The sequence below is a fragment of the Lycorma delicatula genome, chromosome 2 (genome assembly GCF_047948215.1).
Source record: "Lycorma delicatula isolate Av1 chromosome 2, ASM4794821v1, whole genome shotgun sequence".
NCBI classification, from domain to species: Eukaryota; Metazoa; Arthropoda; class Insecta; order Hemiptera; family Fulgoridae; genus Lycorma; species Lycorma delicatula.
In genome coordinates, this window is record NC_134456.1 from 177,495,016 (window position 1) to 177,508,231 (window position 13,216).

Here is a 13,216-nt window from a genome sequence, read left to right on the forward strand (position 1 = left end):
GACAACATTTAAAAATTATGTTATTTTCAAATTTTAATGATGGTATTCAATAAAATGATAAAAAAGAAAGCTCCTGTAATTTTTCAGAATTCATTGTTCTCAAGATATAAGTGCTTAGCAAAAAAAAGCAGGAATGCATCCGGCTAGCACATACATGTGTGTAACGCATGAACATTATCATTTGCTAACATTCAAATTTCTATTTAAGTAGCACAAAATTTCTAAACAATAAACCTATATCAGTATCATATCTAGATGATTAGTAAGTATATCGAATGAAAGTTATAAAAAAAACAAAATAGCATTAAATGAAATAATTAAAAAAGTAATGAAATTATATTAAAAGAAAAACCCGACTCAACTAATTGCACACATCTACCTAGAACATCTGTTCTCAAAATGGACGATAACACCCCCTTATGAGCTCTGGAAGCCTTCTGGGGACAGTAGAAGGCCCACAGAAAATTGGGGGTATTCAGGCAGTCTAATAAGGTGATGGCTGATAAAAAAAATGGCAAAAATTATGTTTTCTTATATTTCAAACTAAAATTAAATATCTACTCTACACTAGTAAAAAAAATTAAAGAGACACCTATATTTTATGATAAAAAATGATTGTATTCAAACTACTTTAACTTTGCAACCAAGAGACTTAGAAAAACAAATAAAAAAAGCATTAAAGCTTTAATACTCTACTTTTTGACAGTATATTTCAGATTTCAAAAATCGTCAAATTAAAAAGAAAAAATCAATTGTAAGAAAATTTTTAAAATTTGAAAGTTTTTCTTCATGTTTGATCGAGCACATTGGGGAAACAAAAGTTTTTCAGTAAACTGCATTAAAATGGTTTAAAGCTTAAGACTTTATAGCTAAAAATATATCTTTTTTTTTGTATGTCTACAATCTTTCTAAACCAAAATATTCTATTTTAAAGAGAAAAGGCCACTTTTGTTTTTAAAAATAATAAATGCAATTGCTGTTTTTAAGAATGCATCTTAAAAACAGCAATTGAAATTATTATTTTTAACAGATGGAAGTTTAAAAATTTTGAGGTGCTAGAAAATTTTTGATTCTCAATGTGTGTGTTGGGCAAAAACGTTTGAGAACCAATGATCTAGAATAATTATGAAAATGAACAAAGAATAGTTAAACAAGCTTTTCTTTCTTTTCTTACAGGCATTTTTTCAAGATAATTAAGTTAGTCAGGAATTTGTGATTTAATATTACTTCTACATTTTATGTTGTAGTCAGGTGTCAGGTTAGGCTACATGAGATGGTGACTTTAATGGTAATTAAAATGTAAAAGTAATATTAAATCTAACATTACTGACTAACTTACTGTATGCTGAAAAATGCCTGTACGAAAGGGAAGAAAAAGAAAAATTTTAATTATTTTTTCTCTTTAGTAATTACTTTATTTACTGATACATTTAGTTATTACATTAGAAAAATAGTGTTTTCTACACTATAAGAGACAAACTGAATAAAAATAAAAATACTAAGTACGTCTATTTTATAGAAGAGTTATAAATATTTATTATAATCCAACAGTTATAAAAATACTTAAATTAATAATAAATTTAGAATTTAACTGTAGTGTACTTATTTATAAAAATAAGATAAATTTTGTTATGTTTTATATTTTTATAATCAAAAACCAACTTGAACAACCCAAGTACAGGATTACAATGTAAATAAGATGACACTTATCTCAAAAGCATTTTTGCAGAATCCTGCATCATCAGTTACATATAATCTTAAATATATATAAAAATGAATGTTTGTTTGTTTGTCCCATATGTGTTCCTATATTATTCAACCGATTGCGATGAAACTTTGGTGAGTTGCTGTGCGCACGCTTGTGAAGGTTTCTGAATTAATTTGAACCCACTAGGTGGCACTGGGGAGCCAAGTTGGAGGTTGGTTGTCGCTATTATGAGCTCTTGCTTTATTAGTTTTTGTACTGAATTTAGTGGTTTTTTTAATATATGGATTGTTAAACGCATACTGTGGATTGGATATCAGAATTGATTTGCAATATTTTTTATGAGTTTTGGTGAATGGATTATTCCTATTTTTTTTTTATTTGCATAAATAATAAGGTCTGTAATCGCTTGTTGTGCTCCCTTTGGGAGGCCTCTTGTTGTGAGTATGAAATTATTTATTACTTATCTTGCTATTGTTCTTTTATTAACAATAGACATTGCTTGTTATCATTAATTAATAACACCGAAGTAAATATTGGGGTTTCTGTGCAGGTGGCATTGACTACTACTTATTATTAGTGTTAAAAATAAATTTTATTTTATTTTCACTGTTATCTTTACGATAAGATTAATAGCTTTATATCTTAAGCTATGGTATTGAGTATTGCAATTTTATAAATTCCAATTTCTTTGTTGATTAATAGCTTTAATTACAATATAAAATATATTAAATATTGTGATAGACTGAAATCGTATTTTTTGGTTTGGAATGGCCCAAAAAGAACCTTCTCAAGGGAAGCCTCACCGTACTACAGTTGGACAACAGCGTATGCCTATCAACTTACCGGAGTTACACAATTCTGATACAGAGAATTGATGATTGTTGAGACTGAGGAATCTCAAACCACAGGAACCCCTAAGAGAAAGTCTGACCTTATTTACGATAGTAGTGAAGGGAGTGGTACTGATGGATCCAATATGGACCATTTATTGGAGGAATTGTGTATTTTGGAGCAGCTCATTCTACAGAATACCAATATCAAGAAGAAATATCAGTGTGACTAGGGCACTGGAAAAGCTCTGAATTTAGAGGTTGTGGTGACCTCTCTTTATGAAATGTCTTTTTTGCAACTAAATACCTCTACTAAGGTTTCCATGCAGACTGAATGACCATGAGAGCACGGTAAACAGAACGTTGTCGATGTTCTTGCTGAATGATTTCGGATGCAGAATTGTGTAAGCTTGTAAAAATGAGATGGCCTGCTGATATTATGCAGAAGGTTGAACAACTGATCTTTCTTCCGACTGAAGGCGACTTAAGTCATTTTAAGGATATTGCTGGTGTTCAGAGCAAATCAGATTTTATGGCACAGTGGCCAGGAGCTAAAGCGGGTGAAGTAAGGAAGGAGGTTTCGATGGTGTTAGGGGAGGATGATTCTTTTGTCCAATCTGCACGCTTTACGGTGCATTATGACATTTGTTAATGGACAACCAGTATGGTTTCCGACCAGGCAAGAGCACTGAGGATGCCATACTAAAGGTGATGGATATAGCTTCCTCTAGTCCATGTAAATATGTATTCAGGATTTTTCTGAACATATCCGGGGCATTTAACAACTTTGGTGGCCCTCTGCCCTGTTTCAGATGCAGAAGTGTAAGTGTACATGAAATGAATTTAGTGTGAAAATAAGAGCTCTCAAGTAATTTCGTCATCAGACTGTTTCCCTGTGTGGTGGCAGCTCGTAGATTCATAAGACCTTAACTAAAGGATGCCCTCAAGGCAGAATTCTGAGTCCCCTTCTCTGGATCATAGAATTTGATTCCGTGTTGCATTTAAGGTCACCATGTGGTTGTCGTGTCGTCGCTTATGCTGACGATGCACTGCTACTGATTGAAGGGATTCGCGTAACGAGGTAGAGTTCCAAGCTGCTCATGCTTGTGAGACACTCTGATTGTGAAGATAAGATGATTTTCAGCCCAGAGAAAACCACAATGATGTTGCTCTTAAGGACCGATTGGTTGCTTCCCGATGAATCCAGGTTCAGATGGCTGGTCTCCCTATTCAGTATGTTACAGTTGAAAAATAGCTGTGTGTTATCCTTGATGAGAATTTTCAGTTCAAGGAACATCTACAGTATGTAGCAAAAAAGGCGGCTGATGTTTTTTATGGAATCTGTAGTCATTTATCACGATTGGATTACCGTATCATGCGTGTCCTTTTAAGAGTGTCAGCAAAGCTATTAGCCATTTGCTGCGCCTATCTGGGGTCACCGGATGGCTTTTTGGTATTGCACGGACATTTTGCTGGGGGCCCAGCGACTCCTCTTGCTGGCTGTTGTAGGCGGTTATAGAACAGTCTCGCAGGAGGCAGTCTGTGTTATAGCTGGACTCAAACCAATAGATATCTTGGCTTATGAGCGTAAAGAATGCTACATTTCCAAGGTAAATAACCTACTGACATCAGAACGAAAGCAGGAGATTGAAGACCGGGGCCTTGCATCTTGGCAGGTCAGATGGGATGAAACCCTCACAGGTTACTAGAAGCATGGTATATTTCCTACGTGTCTGATTTAGGTGCGATTGGATGGGTCGCCCCCAGTCGATATTACACAGTTTTTCTCCAGGCATGGTGCCTTTCAGGTGAGTTTGGCTAGGTTTCATTTGGTGAATTCAAATCAATGCCCGAATTGCAGGAGTGATGATACAATGGACGTCCTCTACGTCTATCCCTGATAAGAGGTCGAATGTTCACGAGCTGTTAGGGAACTTGAGAGAATACATTCCTTTCTGGATGTCTGTATTAACTGGCTGATCCACGAGGAGTGGTCTATAGTGGCTGGTTTTCTTCACGCCCTTGCCGTGTGTAGGTCTGCAGAGGGAGTTTAATCGAGGTAGTCGATCGTGGTAGGTCCCCGGGTGGCTAGGGTTCCAGCTTAGGTATTGGATTGGTTGGAGGTAGGTGCATTGGCATCATGCCACGGTTATATTGGTATTGTTTGCGATTCGATTTGGGGCTCCTGCTGTTGGGGATGACTGCACCGCCAGGGTATGTTAACCCGTGCGACCGTGGGCGTGGCTTTCCTCCGCCGATGGCGGTCTTGGTAGTGACCTTGTAATGCCACGCGAGACACCATGATGTTATCCCCTCATGGTGTCTCGCGGTGGTTAACATTGGTGGCATCCCGACCGAAGCCTGACTGATGACTGTGAGATGTAATCAGTTAGAAGATCTATAGATGACCTCAATTAAATCCCCTCAGGGCTTGGAATGGGGGGGTGTGGCAACCGGTAATGTCACACGGTGGGTGTCTTCCCCCTACGAGGTTGGGTGCATTATGACTTGTTTTCCGGAGATGAATCAATTTGGCTATTTTACTGGATTCTATTAAAAAAGTGCTTCTGGTGTCTTCGCCAGTGTTTGTTTTACCAGGTGATGCTTGGAGAACACATTCAGAAGCTGTTGATCTATTTGTTTCATGGATGTGTTGATACTGCCAGAGTGTATCTGATTTCTGGTAACACGGTGCCTGCTGAGGGCAGGAGGGTTGGTCGAACTACTCCTGCTGTATCTGACAGCAGATAAGTTATTGTTAAGGTGCAGAGAAGATCGTATGCCAATCTTCTGAGGACTGTGAAGGAGTTTGTGTCTTTTGGTGATGTTGGTGAAACCCCGTCCATGCAGAAGGGGACTAATGAAGACCTTCATGATAGGGTAAAGGGAGCAGCTGCAGCTGAAGACTTCTGTAATGTTATGTGTTCTAGTGCTGTTGGACTTCAGGCTGATATCAAATTTAGAGAGAGTCATCGATAGTCCATATTAAGGACATATATGGAGATACTATTGATAAAGAGAATATTGATTCTTTGCTAGAGGTTGTTGGTGCAACTGAAGATTTTAAGTTGTCCTCGGTTAGGTCAGCTTTTGATGACAAGGATAGCAGCTATGACTAGCTATCAAGTGGCTAAACAGTTAACTGATCAGCAACTTCGTATTGGTTGGGTCCATTGCCATGTGAGTATCCGGAAGCCTGATGATCACTGTTACCGATGCTGGGAGACCGGCTACGTGGCTACATATTGCAGGGACCAGATCAGTCAACGTGTTGTTTCCGGTGTGGTGGACCAGGTCACCTAAGGGCAAATTGTAAGGAGCCTGCAAAGTTTGCTTCCTGAGCTATTGTTGGACATCAGGCTGGGTCTAAGGACTGTAAACAGACTACGCAATGAGAATTACGCATGTAGATGTTAATAGGGGTTCTATTGCTCATGACCTTATCTGGCGTGTTACGATTGAGTATGGCGTGAATGTCCTCACTGTTGCTGAGCCCAATAAGAGAAGGGCAACCATGCATTCATGGATTGTTGACCGATCTGGGAAAGCTGCCATTCTAAATGTTTCGGACTGGTATACCACTTCCCAAGTCTCTAGAGGTGATGGCTATGCATCAGTAGACCTTGCTGATTGTATGCTCATTTCAGGCTATATTTCTCCAAACTTAAGTGCTGATAGGTATCACGACTTTGTTCGTGATTTAGAAGATTGTAATCAAAGAGCCAGGAACCTGGTTATCTTAACTGGAGATTTTAATTCACATTCCCTTGTGCTTGAGGGAATGATCTCTACTTCTAGAGGATATATTCTGGTGACTATGTTCTCTACAGTTAGCCTTGTTGTTCACAATGAGTGGCTCTTTCCTACTTTCATTGGAAGGGGGCGTAGGTCATCTGTTGATCTTACAGCAACATCTGAATGAATTGGTTCTAGGATTCAAGACTGAAAGCTTCTATGTAAGGAAATCATGAGTGATCATAGAGCAATCACTTTTGGGTTCCAGACTGAACATATTGTACGACCCCAACAATGGAAACAGTCTGCTGTTCAGGCTGTTGGTATTGTTGACAGGGTTGTTGCCAGGTTTGGAGTAAATAATCCCATTACTCCTGAGAGCTTGTCAGACGCCACAAATGAAGAGGGCTTGCATGATGGAATGCCAGTTGGCCCTGGTAAGCGGCATGTATATTGGTGGTCCAATGACATTGCGAACAAATGGGCTGCAGCTCTTGTGGCCAGGAGCAACTACAGCATACAGCATAGAAGAGCTGGTCGGGTTGTTGATGAACTGATTCTAGCCTACCGTCGTGCAAGAGGTATATTGAATGCTACCATTAAAAAGGCCAAAGCTAAGGCCTGACTTGATTTGCTTGCAGATTTAATGTCAACCCATGGGGGGAAGTGTATAAAATTGTTATGAACAGGTTAGGAAAAACTGCTGTCCCCCTAAGCAGAGATGATGCTACTTGTGTTATTTTGGAGCTCTTTCCAGTGGCCGAGTCGGCTTGGAATCAAATACAAGCGGCTCATATGAATTGATTCACTGTTGAGGAGTCACGCAAAGTGGCCTTACAGCTTAATCCTGATAAAAGCCCAGGCCCAGATATAGTTCCAGGGTCTACTATTAAGATACTTGTGTCAAGGCACCCTTGGGTTCTCCTTGATGTGTTTAACAATGTGTTACAAAATTGTAGTTTTCTTGTATGGTGAAAGGAGTCGGACTGCCTATCGTCCTACATCATTATTGAATACTGTTGGTAAGCTCTTAGAGCAGCTAATTGTAGATAGACTCTGGAAGGAAGTTGTGGATTCAGGTGGCCTATTCCCTAATCACTATGGCTTTGTTAAGGGGAGATCGACCGTGGGTGCTACCCAGCATGTACTTGAATAAGCAGAAGATCAGACTGGGGGCACCCAGCAACAACAGAAAACACCAATATTGGTTCTCCTAGATGTCAGGAATGCCTTTGGTAGCATTCCATGGCCGGTGATTATCGACTCGCTGCATGCTCATGGTATAAGTGGGTATTTTCTGAGCCTCATTAATTCCTACTTACATGAGAGGAAGGTGTCAACACAGACTGAAGACAGAGTATTCTCCTTTGACATATTTGGTGGGGTTCTGCAGGGGTCGGGTCTTGGGCCCACTCTTGTGGAACCTTGCCTTTGATGGGTTATTAAGCCTCAATTTTGATGGGGGATGTTGAGCCAGTCGCCTATGCTGACGACCTGGCTCTCCTGGTCACTGGCTACACTGAGGCTAAAGTTGAGGACCTGGAAAATTCTGCGGTCCATCAGGTGAGTGAATAGCTACATTTAAGGGGCTTGAGGTTGGCTCCTCACAAGACCACGGTGCCCTTGTGGAAAGGAGAATTCATGAAATATGAGTTGCAATTGGAGAGATCACTGTTTGCACATCGGGGTGTGCTAAATATCTCGGCATGTGAATTGATAAGAACTGATGCTTCAATACTCATATGGCAAAGATTGATGAACGTGCTGAGACTTTGTGGTTAAGTTGGGTCAGCTTATGGGAAATCACCAAGGACCGAGGGTGTCTAAGAGGCGTCTTATTTTGCAAGTGGTATTGTCCCTTATTTTTTACACTGTCCCTGCCTGGATTAAGGCATTTGATTACAAAAAGAATGTTAATAGGCTGTCGTCAATCCAATGGCGAGCAGTTATTAGTACTGTTGTGTAATACCGCATGATCTCTCATAGTGTGGTTGAAGTCATTGTGGCTGTTCCTCCAGTTTTGTTGAGGACCCAAATGCTTTTTCGGGTATACTGACATGCCTAAAGCTGAAGCCAGGCACATACTGTTGAGAAACTGGCAAGATACCTGGAATGCCTCACCTAGTGGGGAATGAACTCTGCATATTACAATACTGATTCATGGGTGAAGCATAACTTCGGGGAGGTGGGGTTCTACCTCTCCCAGCTACTAACAGAGCATGGGAAGTTTGAAGGATACCTGTGTCAATTTGGAAAGCGTGCTACCTCTGCCTACAGGTATTGCAAATTACCAGATACACCCGAGCATACCATCTATAAACATTATAGATGGAATGGTGTGAGACTGGAGCTTGGATTAGTCTGGCATATTCCGGAGAGGACAATGGACTAGATGTTGTCCAGTAGGTGGGCCTGGGATGATGTTTACAAGCTTGCTTCAAGAATACTGATGACAAAAACCTGTGATGCTTGGGACTTTGCTTGGGATTGTGAGTAGCTGTGACTGCATGATGTGTGTGGATGTGGGGGGTGAAGATTGGCCTATCATGGAGTGCCATCCGTCCATACTTGCTTGGGTGGGCAGTGGCGAAGAAGTGTGGGGACATTGGATCCCTTGTGTCTTCCTGCTGAGTAGCAATTTTTTAGGGTTACATTTAGATTTTTTACAAAAACTATACTTATGAGGTGGCACTAGTGTCGAGATATTTATGAAACAAATAAACATACAAACAGATTTTCTTCTTCTATATGTATAAAAGGCAATGTTCGAATGTGTGTCTGGTATAGACTAAAAAACTACTGGACCTATTATCACACAGGAAAAAGCGAGAAGAGGAAATAAGAAAAATGGAAAAAATCAAAAAAGGAAATAGGAAAAAGGGAAATAATAAAAAAAGGAGAAAAACAAAAAAGGTAAATAGGGAAATAGAGAAAAATGGAAAAAAGAAAAAGGGAGAAATAGTGAAATGGAGAAATAGGAGAGTGGAGAAAATGGGAAAAGGAGAAAGGAATAAAGTGAAAGGCTAAATTTTGTGAATTCTGTAATGTTCAGTTCCTTAATGTTTTATCAAACTTTCAACTGTGTTCATATACGAGGTGCGACAATAAAGTAATGAGACTGATTTTTCTTTGCAAGATGTGGCAACCCTGCAGCTTGCATAGGCACACCATCATTGACCTTGGTATATAAGCTACAAGCTACTTCTAGTTCAAGCGGCACATTGATGCAACTGCTTAGTCGTGAGTTGTGCTGTAATAAGTGAACACGTGTTTGTGTCTCTCATCACAGAAATGAAACCGCAAAATATTGCGCAACAGTATGCCATTTCTTTTTGCGTTAAATTGGGTGAAAATGCAACAACTTATGGTAAGCTTCAAAAGGCTTTTGGAGAGAAGGTTATGTCAAGAGCTCAAGTTTTTCGGTGGCATAAAATTTTTAGTGAAGACAGAACGAATGTTGAAGATGAAGACCGCAGTGGAACACCATCAACCTCACAGACAGATGTCAACCTGACCAGGGTGCGTGAAATTGTACGATCTGATCGAAGATTATCCGTGAAAATGATTGCAGAAGAACTCAACATCAATCGAGAAACGGTCCGTCTAATATTAACTGAAGATCTTGGTATGAGAAAGATTTGTACAAAAATGGTCCCCAAAAATCTCACACAACAGCAAGAAACTCTGAAAACTGTGGCAGCTGATCTGTTAGAGCAAACGGAAATCAATCCAGATTTGTTGAGCCGTGTTATCACTGGTGATGAAGGTTGGTTTTTTCAATACGATCCAGAGACAAAACGCCAAAGTTAACAATGGTGCTCAAAGGGATCACCCAGACCAAAAAAAGCTCTCGTATAAAAAGCTCTCTTATAATTCAAAGTCAAAAGTGAAATGCATGCTTGTGTGCTTCTTCGATTCCAAGGGAATTGTTCATAAAGAGTGGGTGCCTCCTGGACAAACAGTTAACCAATACTTCTGCAAAGAAATTTTAGAAAGACTTCATAAACGAGTTCTTCGTGTCCGTACCAACATTGCTGATAATTGGATTCTGCATCACATTAATGCGCCATCCCATACTGCTCTATCAGTACAGCAATTTTTAACTTCAAAACAAATTTCAGTACTACCACAGCCACCTTATTCACCAGATATAGCACCGTGCGACTTTTTTCTATTTCCAAGAGTCAAAATGGCGGTCAAGGGACACCACTTTCAAACAACACAAGATGTCCAAAAACCTGTGATGAGGGTCTTGGAGGATATTACAGAAGATGAGTTCCAGAAATATTACCATCAATGGCAGAAGCGCTGGAATAAGTGTGTGCAATCAGAGCGGAACTACTTTGAAGGAGAAACACTAAACATGACTAAAACGGTACGCAACATTTTTTTTTCACATCAGTCTCATTACTTTATTGTTGCACCTCGTATATAAACAATTTCATTCAAATCCACTCAGTAATGTGACATTGGCTGGCCAGGTTACATAGTATAAATTTGTTCTATTTATTTTATTTTTTTAAGTTTTAAATTTAATTTTAACTTTAAATTTGAATTATGATGTCAATTTATATATATCATATATAACTACTATATATATATATATATGTAGTTAAATGACTTCATATTTTATTTTATATATATAATTGTAATTTTAATCTTTTATCTTTTAATTTTAATATATCTTATGTAATTTTATACAAATATATTATATACAACTGATGATGTGGGATCCCATAAAAGTGCTTTTGGAATAAAAAATGAGATAAATGTCTTCCCATTTACTTTATAATTCTGTACCTGGATTGTTCAAGTTGGTTTTTGATTACAAAAATACAATATATTCGTACAGAGGAATATGGGTCTTGTAAGTATTAACTTTAAAAAAAATTTGTTATATATAAAAGAAAATATACATCTGTTTGCTTTAAAAGGGGCTTAAACACCAATAAATTAGAATACTTTAAAAGCATGTTTATTAAGATCTAAATATAAACAAAATGTTGCTTCCCTTAAGATAAATTACAATGAGAAAAATGTGGTTATTACCGTTTTATAGAAGGTAACCTCATTTTTCTTTTTTTGAAGTTATATTTCACTGATGCTGTTGCAGAATTATTTTTTCTTTTTTCATGATGAAACACCCTTTAATCTACTTTAATTACTTCACTACTTTGATCTATAATACACACATTACTGATTGCTGATATTACACTACAATGCTATTCTTTCAAATGTTAAGAAAAACTAGGTTATTAAAAAAATATACCAGTATGCAATAAATCATAGCTCACCTTCACTAGAAACAATCGACAATTTTCATCACTATAATTTTTCATAAGTTAATCAGTGTGCACTGCAAATTCTAATTCCCTGTGGTGAAAATTTTGGTTCCCCAAATTGCTATTATAAAATTTTTAGTCACCCATTTTATATAGGATATTTTCTTTCACAGTGATTCAAAATCCCTGATACTTCAATTTTAGAACAGAACTTTCATCAGTTTCGATGTTAATCTGCTGAACCATCTTGCCATGACAATGAATATGCAACTGCAAGCATTTTTTATGTTGCAGTAAACACTTCTTTAAGCATACAAATAGTTTTATTTTGTGTAAATTACTTTAAACAGATATACAGAAAGTAAACTTTTTTTTTAATGAAGCTGAACATGTGAACTATTAACAGACATTTCTGATATTACTGTAAAGCAAAAACATAGAACACGCATCAATTTACAACAAAACAATATTGAATGTAATTTTTAAAGGTGGATATTTACTTTCACTGATGTCACAGTGCTATAATAATAAATAAATAATTATTAGTTTTACCAAACGACAAACAGGCTATTTTATAATCTACAAAAATCACTTCATACTATATGTTGTAATATCTTATATATCAAATGTGTAACAAAAATAGCTTGAACAAAAATGACATTTTAATCTTCTTAAAATAAATAGTAATAAAGTTGCATTGCAGATGTTTATCAGACTGAAAAACATAATTTTCATTTCAGAATTTTTCATAGCTCTTTAAGTACATGGCTTAACATGCTGGCTCAGAATTTTTTTTAATCCCTGTAATTTTGGTGCATTACAGGACACCCACATGTTGTAAGCTTCTGACTCTTCTAACACTATTTGTAAGTCGATTAATACAATTATTTGTAAATTACACATTCAAATGGTGAGGTACTGGTCACCCAGGTTCGGTACAAATTTTATCCTTATAACATCAAAATTTAATCTTTAGAATTACACAATATGAAATAAAAGAAATAAATTAGGAGGACAGTTAAAAAGATACAAAAGGGAAATTGAGGGGAGAACAGGAAGCCTCACTGTAAATACTCATAGGGACATACATAACCAGTACAGCAGTCAATGAGCTAAACACGAGAATTTGATTAAATAAGAGATTTAAGACTTCATAAAATATTTCTGAACAGAATTAAAAGTAACTTACTTGTTACAAATGACCAAACTTTTCAGCTGCAAGAATAAGCAATTGCAAATCATAATACAGAAATATTTATAGGAAGAAGCAAAGAATAATCAGGACTGATAGGCTAAGAAAGGTAATAAAAGGATATGACTTTTAATCATGATTAATCTCAAAACAGGCTTAAATCTCAAAATATAAAAGTACTTTTCTAAATATTTTTCTATTTAAATTAATACAATAAATTATCTTGAAATGCCAAGGCAAGGTATTATTTGATATTTATGTTTTCATAACAAAAAAGTAAATATATTTATCTTAAAAGCATCATTTACAGTAAAATAGTCTACATTTTATTGCCTTTTGATTATAATTTTCTATAAAAGTAGTCTATTATGATGACCTTTAAACTTTGGTGTCCATTTCTGGCCAAGAGAATGTCAATATAAAAAATTATATAGTCAATTAGGAGAAATTAAAAAAATAAAAACAAATT

General features: G+C 36.9%; 1 protein-coding gene across 4 annotated transcripts in view; it reads right to left on the reverse strand.

Moving 5' to 3' along the window:
- LOC142319448 (protein IMPACT-like) overlaps window positions 1–13,216 on the reverse strand; it is a 30,604-nt gene that overhangs the window by 5,708 nt on the left and 11,680 nt on the right. The gene's annotated exons all lie outside the window — the stretch shown is intronic.